Here is a 24,181-nt window from a genome sequence, read left to right on the forward strand (position 1 = left end):
TTTTAGATACCATTGCCGAGGTACTTGCTTCATGCCAAATAAACTTTTCTTCAATTTGCACACTAAGTTTTCCTTACCTTTGACCTCAAATCCCCGTGGCTAAGCCATATATATTTCTTCATCCAAATCACCATGAAGGAAGGCTATTTTAACATCCAACTACTCTACATGCAAATCTTCAGTAGCCACAAGACTTAAAACAGTATAGATAGAAGTCATTTTAACAATAGGAGAAAATATCTCGTCAAAATAAATTCCCTTTTTCTCTGCAAATCCTTCTACAACTAACCTAGCCTTAAATCTTTTCTTACCTCCTTCCTCTTCTTTCAACCTATAAACCCACTTATTCTGTAAAGCCTTTTTACCTGTAGGAAACTTGCACAAATCCCATGTCTTATTCTTCAGCAAAGAGTAAATTTCATCTTTCATTGTAGACTCCCACTAAATCTTAGTATCCATCTACACAGCTTCATCATAACTTTTAGGTTCACCAGCATCAGTAAGTAAAATAGAATACAAAGAGGGAGAAAATCTTTGTGGAGGTCTAATTTTCCTTGTTGAACATCTAACATTCGTTGGTGTGTGTGATATTTTTTGTTGCAATTGTTTAACATCATGAGGAATGGATGGAACATCAACTTTTGGAGTATCATCCAACCCTACATAATCATCTTCTTTCTTCTCATGTTGCTGCAATAGATATTTGTACAACACTTTCTCATTGAATATAACATCCCGACTTCTAATAATTTTATGATTTTAAAAATCTCAAAGCCTATAACCAAATCTATTAATGCCATATCCAAAAAGACACATTTCTTTGATTTAGTTTCTAGCTTGGTTGTATTTTCAGAGTCTATATGAGCAAAAGCTTCACAATTGAAGGTCTTGAGAAAAGAATAACTCACCTTCTTACTAGTCCATGCCTCCTCTAGATTACCACATCCCAAAGGAGTAGAGGGACCTCTATTAATCAAATATACTACAGTATTGCCTCTGCCACTTCATTTTCTTGTGGTGTGCTTGGAATAATTTTTTGTCTACAAATACCATTATTGGAGCAATAATCTTCAAATTCATGACTGCAATAATCACCACCATTATTAGATCTAAGACATTTTAATTTGTTACTAGTCTCATTTTCAACCAAGCATTTCCATTTTTTAAAAGTTTGAAATACATCAGATTTATGTCTCAGGAAATAAACCCATACTTTTCTAGTTGCATTATCAATAAATGTAACATAATAATGAGAGCCACCAAGGGGAGATACCTAAGCTGGTCCCTATACATCTGTATGCACAAGCTCTAATTTCTCCTTTTTGTTTTCCTTCCCAGTCTATACAAAACTCACTCTCTTTTGTTTTCCATACACACAAATTTCACAAAAATCCATATTAATGCATTTCAGACCTGGTAAAAATTTCTTTGAATGAAGTACTTTCATACCTTTCTCACTCATGTGCCCAAGTCTATTGTGCCACAGTGCTGTATCAGAATCTACAATAGCTATTTGTTCTCCCTGCTCAACTGCAACAATTGTTCTTGAACATTCATTTTTCTTTGAAGCAATCAAAGTAGAAGGAACAATATGACCTGTACAAAGATATAAGGTTCCTACTTTCACACCTTTTGCTACTACAAGGGAACCTTTTGAAACCTTCCAATTTTTATCATTAAAAGTAAGTACACAACCCTCATCACTGAGTTGCCCTGCTGAAATTAAATTCCTACTCAGCCTTGGAACATGTCTTACCTCATGTAGTAGCCAATGATTCCCATTCTGCAACTTAATCTTAATTTACCCCTTTCCAATAATTTGACAGGGTTCATTATCCCCCAAATAAAAAATCTCAAAATCCCCTTAGACATAATCAATGAAAAAACCTCTATGAGGTGTAGCATTAAATGAAGCACCAGAATCTAAAACCCATGAATCATCAACACTTTCTAAAGATAGAAGTAAAGAATCCTCTTCAGATTTGTTACTTACCACATTTGCCTCCTTGTCTCCATTTGATTTATCTCCTTCATTTTTCTTTTGATTCCAACAATCTTTCTTTTTGTGCCTAGGTTTCCCATAATACTAGTAGTCGTTTGGTCCTCTTGATTGAGACCTCTTTGCCTTTGACTTTCCTCTTGATTTTCCATGATTTCTAGAGTTACTTCCTCTCTCAGTCGTTCTACCCCTACTTTTTGCATTCAAAGCACTTCCTAATGTAGATCCACCTAAGCATTTCCTGCAAGTTTCCTCACTCAAAACAACACCGATCACATCATCATATTTTAGGGTACTAGATCCAGGAATAGAATTACTCACAGCCATTACCAAGCCATTCCAACTTTCAGGCAAAGAACAAAAAATCAAGAGATCCCTAATTTCTTCATCAAAATTGATACCCACAAAAGATAACTGACTAGTGATAGTATTAAACTCATTTAAATGATCTGCAATAGATCCACCTTCTGCCATTTTCATATTAAATAAATGCTTCATGAGAAATACCTTGTTTGAAGCAGAGGGCTTTTCATATAGTGTCACTATGGTTTTCATCAACTCTTCTGTCATCTTTTCTTTTGTAATATTAAATGACACCGATGGTGCCAAGCATAATCGAATGCATTCGAGTGCCTTTCTGTCCAAAAGATCCCATTCAGCATTTGACATAAATCCCTGATTCTTGGCTTTTCCTTCCAATAGTTTCCATAAATCCTTCTGATACATATAGTCTTCCATTTGCATCTTCCATAACTAGAAGTTCTGCCCATTAAACCTATCAACCCTCAGTTTACCCTAAACTGCCATTGCTCCCACTCAACTGTGAGGCTCCCACTCAACTATGAAACTTTCCTATAGAGGATAACTAGAAAACAACTAGGCTCTGATACCACTTGTTAGGATAAACCATGGACAGAAATAAAAACTACATGCAAATATAACCAATAATAGAAAATAATAGATCACATAGAAATGAACACAAGGCACCAAGATTTAACGTGGTTCACCCAATCCTTGGGCTACATCCACTAAACTAAAAGTCCAATATTATTACAATCTAGTGATTACAACCTGATTACAATCTGTAATCTCTTATAGCTAAATACTGCTGCAAGAAGCAATTTTGCATCATAACATAATGAAAATACCTAACCCTAAACCCTTATATACAAGTATTTTATGCCATTTTAGGGTTACAAAATTTTGTCCATATGTCAGCCATATGTCAGCTACAATGTTGGCCACTAATTATGAAGTATTAATACTACTTTCCTGACTAGTCACCATAATCTAACAATCTCCCACTTGGGGACTGATTAAGCTCCACACTAAATAACATGTAGTTGTGGGTAGGTTTTCTAAAATGGCCCATTTCATTTCTTGCAAAACCACTCATGATGCCTCCTATGTAGTAGGTTTGTTCTTCAAAGAAGTTGTTAGGTTTCATGGTCTTCCATTGTCGATCATATCTGATAGGGACCCTACATTTTTGGGGCATTTTTGGAGGACCTTGTGGAGAAAATTAGGCACCAACTTCTGTTTTTCATCTCCCTATCACCCTCAATCTAATGGGCAGACTGAGGTAGTCAATAGGTCATTAGGGAACATGCTAAGGTGTCTTTACAAGAAACATGGAGCTTCATGGGATTGTGTCTTACCCCAAGCAGAATTTTCCTTCAATGATTCCATTAATAGGAGCACTGGTCTAACTCCTTTTCAAATTGTTTATGGCACTCACCCAAGGGGTACCTTGGAACTTAGAGAAGTCAAGGACATGGAAAGAAGAAGTGCACAAGTTGAGGATTTTGCAAAGATCATGAGAGAGGTCCACCAATAGGTACAAGATAGGTTGTAGGATACTTCCACCAAGTATAAGTAGCAGGCATACAAAAGGAGAAAAGAACTATAGTTTAAGGTGGGGAATATGGTAATGGTTCATCTCAATAAGGCCAGACTTCCAAATAAAATGCACACAAAATTGAAAATAAAGAAGATTGGCCCTTTTAAAATAGTCAAGAAATGTGGCAACAATGCCTATCAACTTGATTTACCACATGAAATTAATTTGTCTCCAATATTTAATGTCTCTGACCTGTATGTTTTTAAGGGTGTTGTTTCAAATGATGTGGATGCAGGTACATTTGTAGATCTCAAAGAAGAATTGAAGAAAACTATTCCACCAATGTCTAAACCCATGGTGAAAGCCATTCTAGACAAGAGAATTAGTAAATAGAGTAGGAGGAAGACTTACTATGAGTACCTAGTATAGTGGAAGGGGAAAACAATAGCATATCCAACATGGATGATAGAGAAAGATCTTAAGGCTCATGGTTTTGATCTTCCAATCCACAACACTCCAGAGATTGGAGTTTCTTTTGTGTAGATGAGAATGGTGTAGATCACATAAGCAAAATTTTGTTTTGTTAATATAATAAGGTCTTGGGATTGATTAAGTGATCTCCCAAAGACCATCCACCCATGTAATGGATACAAGACCCGAAGGCATTAATATAAACTTGGGCATCATTTGGTACAAATAAGGTGGAATTTGGTTTGTTTTATTTTTTCTAGGGTAGTTTAAGTGTTTAGAGCTCTAGGATAATATTTAGGAATGGTTCAAAGTCAATTACGAAGAAGATTTTCTAATATAGATAAAATTGCAAAAAGTTGCATTAGCAACTTTTGCAAGTTTTTGACAACTTTTTCAAATAACCATTCCCAATGGCTACAACTACCATAGGGTGGTTCTATGCATTCAAAATGGCCTATAAAGGCTCTAGACACCCAATGGAAGGCATAGTATGAAGAACACAATTGTAATTACTCTTTCAATCAATAAAAATATGACGTTTCTAGACAGTTTTGACTGGTTTTTCCGTACAGTACAACATTGAATGTTTGGAGGCTGAAAATTTTATATTTATTCGATAGCCCAGTTTATTTATGAATTTTTGGTTTTGATTTTAAGTGTTCATCAATCAAGATATTCAAGTTATTGATTTTTCTTGGTCACTGCCCTGTGAAACCCTTAAAATTAGGGTTTGGCCAAACAAATGGCCCTAACTTGAAACTCCAGTATTGGAGTTTGTTCCAACTAGGCATGGAGAAAGTTAGGGAAATGTACTTTCATATTCTAAAAGTCTTGAAGTAGGAGGTTGTAGTAGAGATTTATGGGAGTAAGCCCTAGGTCTAATATCCCTTATGTATTAGACCTTTTTTATGCAATTTGGTTGAGTAATGTGAAGGAAGGAAGTTGGGGACTTGGTGTAAAAGAAAAAAATCTTTATTTAGGTTAGAAGAACACTATGGAGTTGGAGGTTTGATTTCATGAACCCATCTCTTGGACATCACCTTGTAGACCACACCTAAAGTAGCTAATTAGGCCTAAGTGCATGGTTTGGGTTAAGCCATGTTGGAGTGGAGTGAGGCCTTAAAACTTTGGAGTCTTTCATAACTTGAAAAAGGGTATTCAAATTTTTTTTTTTCTAGGTCCTTTGGAAGGTTTTTGAGTTATTGTTGAAAAACTGAATTAGGAAGCTTAATTGGGCTACTAGGTCAAATGCTGCATTTCGCATTTTGGGTTGTTAGGACTGGATCCAAATGTTGATTTTCTTTGTTTTGATCAAATTGGAGTTGTCTCAAGCCTTAGTTGGTTTTAGGAAGCTTGGGAACATCAAAAAACCACATTGTGCCATGTTGGGGGGTAGTAAGCCTTGTTGCTCCAAATAGGAAATGGTTGGTTTTCTGTTTTGTTTGAAGACTTGGGATTGTAAGCTTGCTGAAGAGGTTTTAGAATTAGAGTATGGTTTATTGGGAAGTGTGTCAAACCCTTGAGTAACTTTTGTGAAGTTTGGAGGTTTGGGTAGAAGGTTTGAAGTAACCTTTGCTTCCTTGTGCATACTTTGCATCACAAACCCTTATTGGGTATTTTTTGGGTCATACTCCTTCTGAAAGCACATTGTTGGAATGGGTTTCCAAACCTTAGGGTGTTCACCTTGAAGGAATTCAAAGCCTTACCAAAGGATTTTTTCTTTTTCTCTTTGCCAATGCAGGCCAAGCTAAACATGTTTTTATGTGAGGGCCCTAGACTGTTAAGTTATCCCTCTTAGTTTTTCAATGGTATTCACACAATTTTGTTGTTTCCAATGATCGGTAGCTTAAGGTTCCTGTGCGGGTGGAGTTTCTTGGGCTTCCCATTCCTTCTTGGTCTTTTTTACGTGCTATTATGCAAACCATTAGCAATTTTGTGTGCCTTGTACCAAACAAGTTTTTCAATGCTCGTCCGTAGCATAGGGTTTGTGTTGAGATCAATCTATTTAGGGACCTCAAAGATTTAGTGGATATCTAGGTAGGTGGTACCACCTTTTATTAGAAGGTGCTATACCTCAACCTTCTAAATGCCTACTATCTATGCCACTTAGTTAAGCATAAGATTAGAGGTTGTCTGTTGTTGGAATGTAACTGTCCCTTGGCTCCAGAAACAAAGCCCACTCTTGTAGCCAAAAAAGATGAATGGAATATGGTGGTGAAAAAGGGGAAGGGTTCGACAGTGGCTAAGGCAAGTTCTTTGCTTGTGGATCATGGAAAACCTAGCTCAAGCTAAATACCAATTGACTCCTCTACTCCTTTTCTCCCTCCACCTCTTGTTCCAAACCCTAGAGACCAAGGGAGAGAGAGGGTTCCTACCCTAGATCCACATCCTCTTTGGAATCATGCACCATAAGTGATGCCAATGATTTCTTAGAAAAATTTATGCTAGTCTCATAGCCTAGATGGCCACGAGGAGTTTTCCTACAATGGGGAGAAACTTTGGAGGGTCATAGCTATTGGTTACCCCACTTTTGAGTCTCCCTCATTTTTGCATAACATTTTTTCCTCTCTAGGGGAGGAGGATGATATGGAATCTAGTTTACCATCAATTTTCTTTCATCAAATGTGTTGGGGCTGACAAACCTCCCTAGAAAATATTTTGTCTGTGATACCAAGCATTGATTTAATCTTGATGTTATTTGCCTCCAAGAAGTTAAATTTGCTAGATTTATTCTTGCCTCAACTTGTCATGTCATTTTTTCTTCTTAGTATGAAGGTAGTTGAGGGGTTTTTGTTACTCTTCTTTCCCCTCATTTAATTTTATCTATTGTTTCTCATGGTTCAAACCCTTTTCATAGAGCGATTTGGATCTTGCCATCTTTTCAAAACCGTTCTTTTTGAATTGTTAACATTTATGCTCCCAATGATTTTGTTGAGTGTTCACATCTATGGCATTGGTTGGTAGATCATTTCCCACCTGTGACATGAGATTTTTGTGGGGATTTCAACATAGTTGAGCTAGCCTTTGACAAAGAAGGACTTCTACCATTTAGGTGGGCAACTGGTGAATGAGAGGCCTAGTTTTACATGTGGAACAAATTAGGCCTTTATGATCCTAATGTTTCTCCCCATTGCCCAAATAGGATTTGGCACACTTGGTCCAATTTTTGAGCTAGGTTAGACAGAGTTTTAAAGAGACTTGATAGGGATATGATTTCTAAGTAGTCAATTTTTTCCTTTTTTCAAAAGCATGCCTTTCCTATCACTCCCCTAGCTGATGTGACATTGTTAGACCACTCCCCCATTGTCTTTTCTATCACTTGACAGACAGCTCAGCCTCGCTTAAGTAAAACCCAATTTTACCTCAAGACATCTTTTCTGGCTCATCTACCAAATATTTCTCACATTCTATATGTTTGGTATCTTGAGCATCGGCCCCACACACATGTTGGATGGATTCAATGGTGGAATGACACTATCCTCCATACTGCAAGCTTTCTTTGCATTTACAATAGACAACTAGCTATGTACCGCAAGAGATTTGATGAAGCCACTACTCTTGGTCTATGTATGGCCTCTAAGGCTCTTTCCATGAATATGTTTGATATATATCTCTAGGTTCAGTTTGCCAACCTTAGACACTAGAAATAAGTTGCAGATAACTATGTGGCTTGAATAGCTCAGATTAAGGCCCACCTCCACTAGTTGGAGTTGGTAATCAAGGTTCCAAGGAATTTTTTAATGCTTTGAGGGGTTGGAATTCTATAGTAGGTATTAAATGCATATGAGAAGATTAGTAGGTTTTCACTAACCTACTAAATATTCTACAAGATTTTGTGCATCATTATGAGAAAATTATTACAGTTCAAGGGTCCTCTATTACGCATGATCAAGCACTATGAGCTTTCCTTGATGTTACTCCTAATAGGCTTGCCCCTAGGCAATATGTCTTTTGTGAGGAATAGATAATGCTTTTAGATCAAAATGAAGCTATCCTCTCCATGGCTAATGAAAATGCCACAGGATGTGATGGCTTCCCTTGTGAGTTCTACAAGGTGCTTTGGGATGACATTGGCCCTTATTTGTTTCATTTTTATCATGAAGCATACATCTCAATGTCATTGGGAAACATTATTAACAAAGGGAATATTAAATTCATATCTAAAGTTGGTGATCCTGAAGAAATTTGTAATTGGTGGCCCATTACTTTGTTAAATGTCTCCTACAAAATCATTACATAGGCTCTCTCTTAAAATTTGGCATTTTCTCCCTTAGATTGTGAGACTTGAAAAAAAAATAGTTTTATTAAATCCTAGTATATCTTGGACAACATTATTTCTATCTAGGAAGGGATGGAATGGACCAAACATTCCAAATGATAAGCCCTATTCTTGAAGATTGATTTTTCCAAAGCATATGACCGAATTGAATGGACATTTATTTTAGCTATGCTTCAAGCTCTAGGCTTTAGCCCAGTATTTTTTCAATCGATGCAGATGCATTTTGGGCATGCCTCTGCTTGCATCACCATTAATGGTCATTAGTCTAAAGCCTTTGAGCTCTTCAAATATATCTGGAAAGGTTGTCCTCTTGCACCTTCTCTTTATGTTTTGGTATCTGAGGGCTTTGGCTACTTATTGGCCAATACCATTTCTTGATTATTGGTGCATGGTATTTCTTTATCGGATTTGACTAGTCAGCTAGTCAATGGTCATTTTGTGGATGATTCTTTCCTCACTTTGATTGATGATGAGGAGAATATTTTCAATGCTTTTCAATGTTTGGATACTTTTTGCCTTGCTTTAGTGTCTATTATCTAATGGCACAAAACCCTCTGCTACCACCAGTCTTTTTTTTCCAGGCCTCACTAGTTGCAATAGTATGGATAGAAATGGGTCCAACATGGTGAAATCTTTAGATTTTTGGGAATTCCATTTTCTTTACAAGCATCTCCTATGGAGCTATGGAATGTTGTGCTTCCTCAAATTGATAAGAAATTGGACTATTAGATTACTAAGCCCCTCTCTCTTGTAGGAAAATTTCAAATCTGCTCCAAAGTGCTTGTTACTACTCATGTGTACTATTCTTCTTGTTGAGCTCCCTTCAAAGCCTCATGGATTAAGCTTGAACATATTCTCCAGGACTTTCTTTGGGCGTTTGATGCTATGCATCATGGCTTTCATAGAGTTTTCTGGGACTTCTATTTTTTGTCCAAAGATTTTGGTGGCCTTAGGTTACTCTCCATCAACAAGCATACGATAGCCCTCTATGTCAAGAGGGTCATACGAGCTCTCTTAGGGGATGAATGCTGAATTTTTTTTTTGTGTCACTGCAATTTTTTAGGATTTCAAGTTAATTGTCTAGCTTGGAAGGGGATTGGTCTTCAAACCCTTCTTATGACCTTTGAACCTGTTTAGATTCAAGGCACTTGTGTTGCTAAGAGCATTTCAAAATCCTAGGAAGCTCTCAAACCTTGGCTTCCTTGGGCTGGTAATGGATTTTAGAGATGGGCTCTCAATGTATCAACAAAACCTTTGGTGGTTGCCCTTGTTTGCCACAAAAGGTGTGCCTTTAGCCAAGCTTCAAGGAGCCAATGCTTTGTGATTATTTCATAGGGGTATTAGAACTCCTAGAGTTTTATTCTCCAGGGTTACTATGAGCCTTTAGTCATGGGAGGATTTGTAGGTCCAATATAAGCTTATCCATCTAGATTGATAGACAATTGATTTTCTAGTTTCTGCAATTCCTCCCAATCTATTGCACAAGCTTGGAATTCACTCATCACATCCATGGTGGAAAGATTGTAAGTGGTATCCTTCCACTCCAATGACTAGTTATAAGCCTTGTATATGTGAAAATGTAACCTTGGATCTTTCATCTACACTTCAACATGATCATTAAATGCGGATTCATCCTGGAATAAACATAGAATAATTTATCCAAGAGGCCCAACAATGTGACATGTTGCCGGATTTTACCTATTATGCTCTTAGATCGAGATGTAGGAAACCAAACCTTTCTAGAATGAAGGATTTTTACACAAAGATATGATTGTACAATTTATCTATATGAAAATGCAAGAACTAATCTAAGCAATAAAACATATTAAGCTAAATGTATGCATTCTTATTCTAAAATGACATTAAAGTATTTAAGCAAATATGAAAGCTAGAATGCTTGATTATTTTGATAGCAATTCAATGCAATCAAACTCCAACCTCTGTAATGAGGGATTGGGTATCCCTTAAATAGAATCCAAGAATTGATCAATATTCAAGATCAATTTGAATGGGCGGTTAAGATTAAAGAGAAGGTTCAATTAAAATGGAAACTTCCTTGTGCAAGTGAAGTTAACTTTTTAAAATCTGAGTGGGATGAGTAATTAACTGAATTAATTCCAATTCAAGAGATAGTTCACCCAGAGTTTCTATTTTGGAACTGAAGAGAAGATTTTGAAGATATTATTTAATTTAATAAATTGAGATATGACCTCATAAATGCCTTTTCCATTTAATTGAATAATCTTATTCAATTAATTAAAATGAGCATAATTATTAAATTAAATATTTTTAATTCCTTAGTACATTAGCGTTAGGATATAATTTAATTTAGTTAAAGTATAAACACTTTAAATTAAATTAAATCTTCATCAATAGGTTTAATGTGACTAATTCAAGTAAATACTTAGGAATTAAAGAGGTAGCCTGATTAATGCAAATTTATGGCTTTGTACATTTGACACTTAAGTCAATTAGTGAAAATCAGAATAAGAATTGCCTAGTAACATAGGACTTTAAGAATTGATCAAAATAGACGAGAATAGGTTAAAATTGAAATGAGCCAATTTTGGGGTATTACATTTTTCCCCTCTTTGAATGAATGTGCGAGCAACATTTTCAATTCAAAGAAAATCAAAAAGCATGATGTGAAGATCAAGAAATGAGATTGGTTCTGAAATTGATGATACAAAGACCAATTGATAAGCTTTAAAGATTATCTTCAGAACATAGCTTAACCTTAAGGAATCTAGACAGAACACCTAGATACTTGAATTGATAAACTTTTAAAGATTATATCTAGAATGGAGCTTAACCTTAAGGGATCTAGATAGAACACCTAGATGTCTAAATTGACAATCTTTTAAAGATCATCTCCAGAATGGAGCTTAATCTTAAGGGATCCAGATAGAACACCTAGATACCTAGATTGATAAGCTTTTAAAGATTATCTCTAGAATGGAGCTTAACCTTAAGGAATCCATATAGAACACCTAGATACCTATATTGATAAGCTTTTAAAGCTTATCTCTAGAACAAAGCTTAATCTTAAGGAATCCAAATAGAACAACTAGATACTTGGATTGATAAGCTCTTAAAGATTATCTCTAGAATAGAGATTTATTTAGGAGATAAAAGATAGCAAGATCCAACCATGAATCATAGAATCATCCCTAGAATAAGGCTTGATCCTCAAAAGTTAGGGTTTAGATTGTCTTGATACCTGTCCATCAAATTCTGACAAAGACTGCTATAAGATGTGATTAGCTAATGAAAAGATGAGATAGATGACAAAGACGATACCATATAGAGGGGACAAAAATTCCCCTAGTGATGAGATGCCCTGAGTGATAAGGACATAAGATGGAAAAAGATGCCTCGAGCAATGAAGATTTAGATTGATTTTGAAATTTAGATTCAATGACATAATCATCCTGCCCCCTCAGGAGTGAAATCGAATGATGACACACCAAAAATATGATGTAAAGTAGTATAGAGAAATACAGGAGAGAGTCAGCAAAATATAGAAGAGATTAGAATGATTAGAAGAAAATTTGAAGTTAATTTAGCATGATTTTGAGGTCTAGAAGACCAAGTTTGACCAAAATTTGACTAGATTTGATGATAGTTGGCTTGAGTTGACCTTTTTCATAATAAATTTTGAAAATTTGAAGAATTTTGAGTTGAAAAGGTTCCAAGAGTCATAAAATATTAAAAAAATTTGAATTGCACAAGCGTTTGATTGCACCGGTCCCAAAATTTTAAAATGTGTTTTTGAGCTATTTAAGTGTGTCAAATTTTGAATTTGATCCCGAAAATGGATTCAAAACGGTCAAATTAGCCAAGAGGTGATTTTCACGCAAATTAGAGAACTTTGAAAAATTAGGTCAAAACCTATATAAGGGTCTAAAGGATCATTTTCAAATCATTTGTGCATTTTTTCTTTGGTGGAGAAGATAGCTCTGAGAGGAAGATGGCAGTTCCAGTGGGTACACACTGTTTCAAGCACTCTTGACGACACAGCCAGCTAGCAGACTATGGATCTCCAATGAGTAGTCAACAATCCCTCTTTGCATTTAATTTTGGCACATATTTTGATGTTTTTTTAGCACATTTTTAGCATGTCTTTAGGGTAGGTTTTTTAGTTCTCGCATGGAGGTTTCTTTCCTCGCGCAAACCCAATCTATCTTCATGAGAAGATCCACCAGCCTAGTGTTTCTTTGCGCATGCCAATGGGCAATCTCGCATGGGAGATACGCACCTTTCATACGAGATGCATAATATTTTTGGTGGCATCTCGCTCAAAGTCTCATCATTCCTCATGCAAGGACTTGTTTTCTCATGTGAAGATGCAAGATCTCATGCAAGAAATTGCATTCTTGCATGAAAATCTGGCATACTATGAAAAATTAAAAGTTGCATTTTTTTATGTTTTATTAGAAATTTGGTTTCATTTTGTCATTGTTTTGAGTTGTTGAGCAAGTATTGATTGTTTGCATGTTGTTTTTTCTTGTGTGTGCAAGTTTTCTTTAATGACATCGCATTCAAGTCCCATTATCTACCTTATGGAACTCTATTGCAGAGTCTTGAAGATGTAGATATGGCCAATATTGATAGATTAGGATTAGCATATCTATGTCAGATCCTAGTAGTGCTAGTGAATCACAATCTATTAACTACCTTGGTGGAGCATTTCCATTCAGAGATGAACACCTTTCATCTTCCATAGGGGGAGATAACTATTACACCAAAGGACATCTACTAGATACTGTGGATACCCTTCCATGGGCCGAGGGTAGTTTAAAACATAGTGCCCTAAGCAACCACAGAGGCATTGAGGAAAATCTTTTAGCGGGAGTTAGTGATAGGGCGATCCATCACATGGGATGAGCTCGTTCACACATATGGCACTACTCACAAGTTGGCCTCTATTTTTGCCATTTTCATTAGTTACTTCTTGGTACCTGACAGAGGATAGCACAGATATGAGTGCAGGTGGGGTGTGATGTTATAGAGGATGCTCGATGATCCTGAGAGGTTTGGTTGGGGCCAGTGCATGCTAGTCCATATGTTTTACAAGATGCATGAGATTGTCTATCATGAGTGGAAGAGTATGGCTACTGATGTTTACGTTCTTTAGATCTGGGCATGGGAGAAAATGCCAATGACACAACCTATTTTTGAGGATACCCAAGAGCCTACTGAGCCATTTATATGCAGATATAGGGGGAAACTTACCTAGGCATGTCTGGGTAAGATGGAGCACTAGAGGACACATCTTGATGATCTAGTCTCCATTGTATGGCAGCCTTAGAGGGAGACTAAGGATTGGGATGATGCTCCTTGAGATCTTAGCTAGATGTTTTCATCATGGCCACTGTTAGGTTGAGCCACCCACATTACAAAGAGATTCCCCACTACGTGGGTGTGGAAATAATATGGGCAACCCCAATACATTGCACAGGAGTATTGTTCCTATGCCCAAGTAGCAAGAGATTTGGATTGGGGGTGGTCTCCAAGTTAGATCTCAGGATATCAATGACAAATGTATAGAATGTAGTTGCATCATAGTGGGACTATCTCCCAGAGGTATCAGATGCTAGGGTGATGCCTTCTTACTAGGCATATTTTATTAGCCACCCCTTCCCACGGTTCACAAATTCATTGGGGATGGTAGCACAAGGACCTCAATAGGCACCTATACAGGGTCTAGTCTAGTGGCCAGCACAACCACTAGCATAGTAGCCACAACAGGGACTAGTAGAGCAGGTTAGACATGGGTTCGATAGGTATAGATCCCCTCGCTAGATGGGGTCAAATCCAGGCATTGGGGGCAGTGGGGTAGAGTAGGGTTAGTGATAGAGACCACATACAAAGGAGCAAGTGTCAGCGGAATAGCAGGCAAAGATGTTACATGAGGAGATGTAGGACCAACCTACTTTCAAGCCCTAGGATGCATTAAGGAGGGCTAGAGATTAGATCTGATAGGCTTCCCAATATTTGGAGGAGCTTCAGATATAGGTGTCCATGTGAGACACACAAATAGCAAAGTGGGATCACGAGATCCTAAGGCTATAAGAGCAAGTATAGGCAGCTAAGTAGAGGGTAGAGATGTTGTAGGATGAGGTCAGACTATATAGGTGGCCCAAGAAACCTACTATTTTGCACCATACTCTTCAGTGGTGCCTGATGAGGATTAGTAGGTACCATGATTTTCCCAGTATGCTCGAGAGTCCAAGGGTGCACAACCACCTGCTAGGCTAGATATGCCACTGCTTCCTCCTCTGCCTCCTCCTCCAAGAGGTGAGTGCACTCGATAGAGTTAGATCTTGATATTTAGCCTTAGATTTTTTATTCTGGCTATGTATTGATTAGTGTTGCAGAACCATTTTGTACCATTTTTGATTGATAGTTCTTGAGTAGCACCCATTTTTTGTACTGACACATTCATTGATACTAATATATATATATATATGAGATTTTGAGCCAAGTATCTTTTGTACATGTCATTGTTAGTGTCCATCTTTTAAGTTGATTTACATGAGATGTTTTATGTTGTGATTACGAGATGCATACGTGATGTGATGTATGTATGCATTTTTTATTTGAGTTGTACATGTAGATGAAATAAATTTATGAATTTATGAATGAAATGCATAGGTAAATGGACTGACATCTCTTGTAGTGTTTAATGTTTTTTCTTGATAATGATAGGTATTCCATTGAGGAGCACAAGAGGATGAACCAAAGAATCAAATGCTTGTGTAGCCATGAAGAATCATGATATTTTGAAGAGACTAGCAATCCCTCATCAAAGAAGATGAAAGTAGATTTGCAATCAAATTATATGCTGAACCAAGCAATGTATGCAATGCCATCCTATGGTAGATGCAACCTAAAACTAGATGTAACCCTAGGTCTAGTTACCAAGCTTCAACAATTATCATCACCAAGCATATAGCATAATCCTAGATGTAATACAATTCTCACCAATATTGCAATCATTAGAATATGAATATGACATCTATTCTAGTTTCATTGAGATGTAATGTAAGCATTCAAGGCACTAGAAGCCTGAATGACTAGAACATTTATCCCTTTTGATGTAGCAAGTTAACATAAGCATCAAAACATAAACATTAGGATGACCAGAATGTTGCTTGCATGGCAAAAACACTAGACACACAAAATATTTTTCTTATGCTAAGTATTCCATAAGTATTCTATCCACAATGACACTTGCATTCATAACCTAAGATAGAAGTGTGCTAGGTATATTGGTAGTGACCCATATGTTCACTTAGTAGGATGAGTATTAGTATTTGCTATAGCATGAAGAGTTCACTCCAACAAGCAAGGAGAAGAACCAATGTTATTTGATGTATCCATATAAAAGGAGTTGAGGTACACATGACCATCTGATATGAGATGGAGGCTTTTATAAAGGACACCCCTCTGATATGAATGTTTCAAATTATTGGAACTAAACCACAAATAGAAAGCAAAGAAAAGATCATGCCCCCAGCCCTTACTTCTCTAGTCAGAATGACATCATCAAGTTTCTTAAGGAGACATGATGAAGTGAAAGTGAAACAAACTAAGAAATATGCTCAGCATATCCAAAAAAGTATATCATTTTTGAGTTCTTTATGTCATAGGATTGATTTCAAGCATCAATGTCTAAAAAATGGATGAAAAAATCTCTACAGTAGGGTGACAATAGTAGATAGATGTAGACAAAATGATTGGTGACTGAGGTCAAAGAGAAATCTTCAAAGTGAAGAACCTGAGTAGAACTAAGTGACAATAGACACACACAACTGGAACAATTAGTGACTAATGCAAGAGAGATCTTTCATAAAGTAATCTCAAAAAGCGACACAAGGTACAATAGGCAGACATAGTTGAGACAACTAGTCACTATTGTGAAAGAGATTCTATGAGGAGAATCTCGAAAAGAGTGACATTGGTGATAGTAGGAAGATGTAGTTGAAACAACTGGTAACTATCACAAAAGAGATTCTATGAGGAGGATCTCAAAAAGAGTAACACTAGTAATAGTAGGTAGATGTAGTTGAAACAACTGGTAACTATCGCAAAAGAGATTCTGTGATGAGAATCTCAAAAAGAGTGACATTGGTGATAGTAAGTAGATGCAGTTGAAACAACTGGTGACTATCACAAAATAGATTCTAGGATACTAAAGGGTAGTGCCTCTGAGTTATAAAAAGATTCAATCCATGGATACATGAGCAGAAAAGTAGGAGAAGTAGGAAAGCAACTGTATAGGAAGCCAGGAGATGCATTGCAAGATGAAGCATTGGGAACAAGAGGCACCTGTTTGCCAGGTTTTCACCTTCTTGGTAGAGCTTATATTTTTTTGCTACCATGATGCCTATTTCCAAGTTTTCACCAATGACACTTTTCTTATTTTTCATTTTTTTTTGTATTTTTCTCTTTTTTAATTTTTTTTTGGTATTATGAAGGCACCTATTCCTAGGTTTTTACTAGGGCAATGATTTTTTTTCAGAAACTTTTGCAATTTTTAGATTTTTTTTTGGATATTTAGATATGTACAAAGAGTTTTTGAAATAAGATCAGCTATAAAACCACTTCAGGTGGAGAGTGTTGATAGGCTCTTTGAGCACTTCTCCCTTAGCTATAGAAAGCTAGTAAGCACCAGATCCATACACTGTAGTCATTATGTAAGGACCAAGCTAGTTTGGTTCAAACTTACCTTTTTGGACCTGTTCTTGTTGATTCTTAGGATTTTCTCTTAGGATGAGATCACCTAGTTGGAAGTCATGTGGCTCAACTCTCCTATTGTAGATTTTGGACATTCATTGCTAATAAGCTTGTAGATGACTGCATATTACTTATTGACATTCATCTAGTAGTACTAGCTCTTGAAGCCAAGATATTCTATAATTTTCATCAGTAATGAGGCCTTTCATAGAGATTCTCATAGTAGGGATCTCAACCTCTATTGGAAGCACAACATCCACTCCATAAACCAAAGCAAAAGGCATTGTACCCATTAGATTCTTGATACTTATTCTGCATGTCCATAGGGCTGGATTAATCTAGAGGTGCTAGTCCCTCCTAGATTTGCTAACTATGCAATGGAGGATCTTGAGGATCACCTTTTTGGATGCCTCTGCCTCGCCATTACCCTGGGGGTAGTAGATAGAAGACCAATGTTGCATGATTTTAAATCTTTTGCATAGCTCCTTGAGGTCTTTATTTTTAAATTGTCCTCTATTGTCAGTAATGATGAAGGATGGTACATTGTACTTGTAGATGATGTAGTTTGTGATAAAGAGAGCTAGAATATTGCCACTTGCTATTGTGAGAGGTACTAACTCTACCCACTTCATGAAGTAGCCTGTAGCCATAATAATGAAATTATGTCCATTAGAAGAAGATGGGTGAATTTGACACACAAGATTGAAGCCCCATTCTTGAAATGGCCATAGTGTGGTAGATGGAATCAACTCCCTAGCTAGCACATGAATCAGATTCCCATGGAGCTGGCACTATTTGTAGAACTTGGTGTACTTGATTACCTCTTGCTCCATTTTAGGCTAATGGTAACTAGCTCTAATGAGTTTGCAAGCTAGTGTCAAGCCATTTGAGTGGGATCTGCAAATGCCCTCATGAACATCAATTAATGCATGTTTTGACTCTTTAAGTTCTAGACACCTAAGAAGTGTTCCATCAAGACCTTTCCTAAACAAGTTGTCAGCACTAATGACATACCATGAAGCATTATGGATAAGGTAACATTTTTCAGTCTAGGTTAGATTGTCTGGAATGGTTTGGTTACAGAGATAGGAGTAGATGTGATGGTAGTGAGATGAGTCCTTGTCCTACAAAAGAATAGATCATCCTAGAATTAGGGGTATCATAGGCAAGGTAGAGTAACACTTCCATAAGGAACTCATGTTAGAGATCATTTTTGGGCATCTGTAGCAAGGAGGCCAGAGTGGCCATAGCTTTAGCCACTTTTTTATCTGCTTGAGGAATTTACTAGAAGGTGATGTGTGCAAAATAATTCTTCATGTCATCAATCATGCATTTTTAAGGGATTAATTTCTCATCCTTTGTCTAATACACATCATTAACTTGGTTAATTATGAGTTGAGAGTCCCCAAAGATATCTAATTTATCTACTCTCCATTCAGCTACAATCTTTATGCCATTAATCAAAACCTCATATTTTGCTATTTTATTTGTACAAGGAAACATAGTCTTGTATGCTTTGGGTAATGAATATCTCTATGGCATTATGAAGAGTAATCCAACACCAGATCCTTGTTGTGTGAAGGATCCATCGAAGAACATCACCCACATTTGGTGTGTGAGTTTCAGAATTGACTCATTAGGGAAATTGATGTTCATCGGGAGAAGACTCTACATAGGTGGATCTGCTAGTTGATTCATAATCACTTATCCCTTGATAGCCTTTCATTCGACATACTAAATATCAAACTTGCTGAGTATCATGATCCACTTAGCCAATTTTCCTATGAGAGCGACCTTACTGAGTAAGTACTTTAGTGGATCTATTTTAGCCACCAACTGCATATTGTGGGCAAGCATGTAGTGTATCAACTTTTGGGAAGCAAAGACAACTACCAAGCAAGATTTCTCAATGATATTGTAATTCATCTCATAAGAGATCAGCACGTGACTCAAATATTAAATAGCTCTCTCCTTGTTATTTTTGTCCTCTTGAGCTAATAAGATTCCCAGAGATGTTTTAGTTGCTAAAATGTACAAAATCAAAGGCTTCCATAGATAGGAGGCATTAAGATTGCCAGATTAGCAAGATATTGTTTTATCTATGTCAAGTTTTGCTCACAATTCTAACTCTAGTTATATTTTACAACCTTATGTAGAGTCTTTGTAAAGGGTTGTGATCTATCTGCCAATTATGAGATGAACCTGTGAACAGATTGGAGTCTTCCTTGTAGACCTCTCATTTGGATAATGTTGTGAGGTGGAGGCATATCCATAAGTGCTTGAACTTTCTCTAGATCCACCTCAATTCCTTTTTCAAACATAATGTATCCCAGTAGTTTCTTGGATGTGACACCAAACGCACATTTCCTAAGATTAAGCATAAGACTAAACTTTTCCATGTGATCTAGGATGGGTCCCAAATCTTGTAGTTGAGTATTGTGTTTTGTACTTTTGACCAAGGTATCATCCATGTAGTCCTCCATGGTCTTATGCATCATGTCATGGAAAATTTTAGTAACTACTCTTTGATAAGTAGCACTGGCATTTTTCAAGCCAAATGGCATTACGTTCTAGGAGAATGTTCCCCATGCACATGTAAAAGTAGTCTTTTTCTGATCTTCTGGAACAATTTTGATTTGATTATAACCAGAAAACCCATCCATGAATGAGTACATCTCATAACCTACTATCATGTCCACTATCATATCAATTTTGGGAAGTGGAAAATCATCCTTAGGACATGCTAAGTTGAGATCATGGAAGTCAATACAAAATATAATAGATTTATCATGCTTGGAGAATGGAACAATGTTAGATATCCATTCAACATAATCAATAGCATAGATGAAACCATATTTCAGAAGCTTCTCCAATTCAACTTTGATAAGCAATGCAACATGAGGATGCATTTTTTGAAGTTTTTGTTTAACTAGTTTAATGCCTGGTGTGATGCAAAAATGATGCATAATGAGATCAAAATCTAGTCCTAGTATGTCATAATATTTCTAAGAAAAATTTATCTTCTTCTCTCAAAAGAAGGCAATGAACTCCTCCCTTTCTTGTAGAGACAATGACTATGCTAGATGTATGATATGAGGATGTTCTTCTGATCCTAGGTTGATTAGTTGTATCAACTCTATCAACACTAATGATCTCTCTTTAAAGTGACTTGGAAGCACAATAAATATCTCACCTACAGGTGCCTCCAAGAGGTTTTCTCCCTTGGATACATCTTTTGTTTTGACTTTTTTAGGTTTCAACACTACCACAATGTGGTTTTCACCATTGCACCTTCCATGTTTTTGCTTTTTAATTGTATGACTGAGATATTTGATGTCAGATTTAGTCATGTTGACACTTTGTTTGATGGTGGAAGATATTATTGGTTTGACAATATTCAGGTAGCAAGCAAGAGCATAGTCATTCTGGAATGTGGGGACTTCACTAGATGCATTAGAATTCTAGTCTATAAGCTCAGGATATGTGAGTGAAAGAGTAGTAGCAAGCTTGATTGTGTTCACTGTATAGTCATTAAATGCATAGACCAACAATTTGAGACCTATAGTGGCTTCGTCCACAAGTGTGTTTGAATGCCTTTGAGTACTAACATCAGCAACTGATGACTCAAGGACACTAGTTGGATCACACCCATTCGACCTAACTCTAGACATTTCACCCACTTCAAGTTGGTTTTCATAGACATGAACTTGGTCAATGTCTTTATCTATAGTCACTTCTAAAAGGGAGTCAAACTCATATTCCTTAGAATTAGTGCTACATGGAAACATGCTATAGAATTCCCCAACAATGATAGGACATACTCGCCTTCATCATCTATATTTTTACCCAAGTACTCAACACATAATGCCTAGCTAAACTCTCCCTATTCTAAATGAGCATAGTGTGTGTTGGAGTTTTAAAATGCACAAAAACTACTAAGTGACAAAATGCTTAATACTAGGATGACAGTACATACACAATCTAAAGACTAGCCAATTCTTATTAACAATTGCATATGCAAAGTACTTGGACCCAACTTCAACAAAACCATAGATGGTTTTCTACTGTTTTGGCTCTTCAAAACCAGGGTGGGTATACCAAGGGATGATTCACAACTAGGAAAGACCATATGAGGATTATTTTAGTTTCATTCTAATTCTCATCTCAAATCCTCAAATACATACATAATTCATAACAATTTACTGAATACATCCCATATAAAAGATATGGCCAAAATTTCTTTTATAGATCTACAGGTGTTCTTAACAATATTGGCTAACTGAAGCTAAAACATTCCATGTAGACAAGTATTGGCCAGCCTTTGAAGATCTACAAGAAATAAAAGTGAAATTTGATTTGATGCTGCATTTTGATAACTATTTATGATATATTTCTCCTTCAGCTAAATCAATTTGATTAGTGCCTAATCCATTGGGGTTCAGAGTCTATAGAAAATTTTTAGATCTAATTTTTTGCCTTACAACAAATTCTATCAGCAATTCTTATCAAAATTCATCATTCAAAATCCTTTTCATTACTAAAGAAACCTCATCACATTCATCAAAGCTGTTGGTTTGACTTTTTGTGTAACAGAAGTTTTTTGTCCAATTGTAGAAAAGTCAAATTTTTACTTCGAAACATAGGGTTTCTGGATAATCCATCCATTGGATAGCCTTTGAAAAAACCTTATGAAAACCCTATGTTCTCCCTATTCATAAAGTGTCGGGTGCAAAATTTTTGAATTTTCAAATGAGACGAATATTCTGTCGCCTTTTATCTTCTATGCCCCCGAGATACCTTTCCTCTCATATTTCCCCAACCGTCCGATCTAAGTAGATCTACCGTTGTTGTTACCTCGCCATGCCAAAATGGACACTTTTTATGTATGGTGAGGTAGCGAGTGCTGAATATTTTACAAAATGGGACCGCAAAGTGAAGATACGACGGTCGGAGCTTTGTTTTTTGACTGATTTATTATGTAGGTACATGTTGCAATTACCGTCAAAATAGGAAAGGGGACCCAACAGAATGTCTGAAATCAGAGCCAGAATGATGATTTTTCCGATGCTTTTCCATCTCGCTATCAAAAAAATTGTCCACTTCACCGTTAGCGAAGTAGGAAGGCCCCGTGAAATTGAAAAGTCGGTGGGACCTTTGGTGATGTGGGATTATAATTAGGACTGCAGTAAAATCTTGACAGGCGCCAACTATGCAAAATTTTGTATTTCATCAATGCCCTTCTGATCAAATATACAAAGAGATCTTGAGTTTCAGATTGGAATGGAATCAACAGTCCTCGCTACCTCTCTTTGAAAAGTTGCATGCTTTTTAAGCTATGCGACATAGTGAATATGAATCAAAAGACTCTGTGCAATTTCCTCACCCTTGATTGAGTATATGATCAACGACCATCGTCTTCTCACTATGAAGAGTTGTGAGGGAGATATTTATAGTGACATAGTGAATAGGCCCCACCACCTTCTTTCTGAGCAAGCCCAGTAACATATCATTTGATTGATTCCTGATCAGATCGATGGTTGTCATTGCTTCGCTATGGCAAGGTGCTTGTTCTTTATGCATAATGAAGTAGCGACATGCTGACACGTGTCCTCAGTTGTCAGTGGGTTTAGATATAAGTGCCATCAAGGAAAGAATTATATATGTGGTAAGTTCTCATTGGTTGAATTGACCGAAATGTCAAATGCAAATCTTAGTTGTTCTCTTTGTATCACATGATCGTAGGATCTTTGAAAATCGATGGCACAGTTTTAAACACAGAATGTAGTGCCACTCTTTGTATTAATTAGACATGAAAGCATCATCTATGAGAAAAAATAGAGTATAATACAGAGAGATTTCATCAGTTTCATTTTACGCAAGCAAAGATTTGGAGCCATTCTTGTGCAAAAGCAATTACTAAAGGAAAGTGTGCCAAAGTCTAGTAGAAATTGTGAAGTTGTCTGTTCGTGGAAAGTTTGCAAACATACAGAGGAAAAAAAAGACAGAATTCAAGTAATTAGTACTACCATAATCTTTGTAGGCTTTTCAGTTCTGTAAAAAATAGTCCAAGATGCCTCCGAAGAAAGGATTTTAAGGTCAAATAAACTATTTGGATAGAAATGTGCATGATGATTTGCTTGAGTTGCTTCCTGAGTCTACTGTAGAGACAGTGCAAGTTAAAAGGTTAACCTCTCTGAATCCTAGGCTAAGGATAGTTGATGGATTGTATGATAAGGGTAGGATGCTCAAACTTCTCAAACTGGTTTGAGTTTGTTCAAAAAGTGGTTTGCAGAGAGAAAATTATATGCCCCTCATGCCAATATATGGAATTTTGATCTTGGAAAGCTAGTTGTTCCCAGCATGTTTATGGATTATGACCTTCTTGAAGCTGTAGCAAAAAGTTATGATCAGGCTACTAAGGTCATGAGAAGAATGGATGGTGAGGTTTTAATTACCATCAGTCCAAAAGAAATTAGGGAAGTTTTCAGTCTGGACCTCTCACTAGGTATCATGTGCCCATTGATTTGATAGAGTTAGAAAAAGAATATATGTCCAAAAGGGATGTAGTTAGACAAGGTGCACTGAAGGCCCACATAGGTAGAATTGGAAACCTACCAGCAATAACATCATCTTCTAAAGAACCTTTTAAGAAATCATGCTTTAATGCCAGGGCAGTAGAGATATACAGGACCCTATGTAGAGTCTTCTGAGAGGGCGAAGAAGATTTTATTCCTGTGAGATTCATGTATATGATCACCCAAATCTCCTCTTTCGGTGTAGAAATAATTTTTGATTTTACATCTTACCTGGCTAATGAGATTCACAATGGATTGGTGGGGATTGCAAAGAG

The 24,181-nt window shown here is 36.6% G+C and overlaps 1 pseudogene; it reads left to right on the forward strand.

Annotated features, from left to right (window-relative positions):
• LOC149528553 (glutathione S-transferase F9-like) overlaps positions 1–24,181 on the forward strand; it is a 75,155-nt pseudogene that overhangs the window by 5,116 nt on the left and 45,858 nt on the right.

This window comes from Cupressus sempervirens, chromosome 11, assembly GCF_028749045.1.
Source record: "Cupressus sempervirens isolate cs-2001-9-10 chromosome 11, ASM2874904v1, whole genome shotgun sequence".
Lineage (NCBI taxonomy): Eukaryota > Viridiplantae > Streptophyta > Pinopsida > Cupressales > Cupressaceae > Cupressus > Cupressus sempervirens.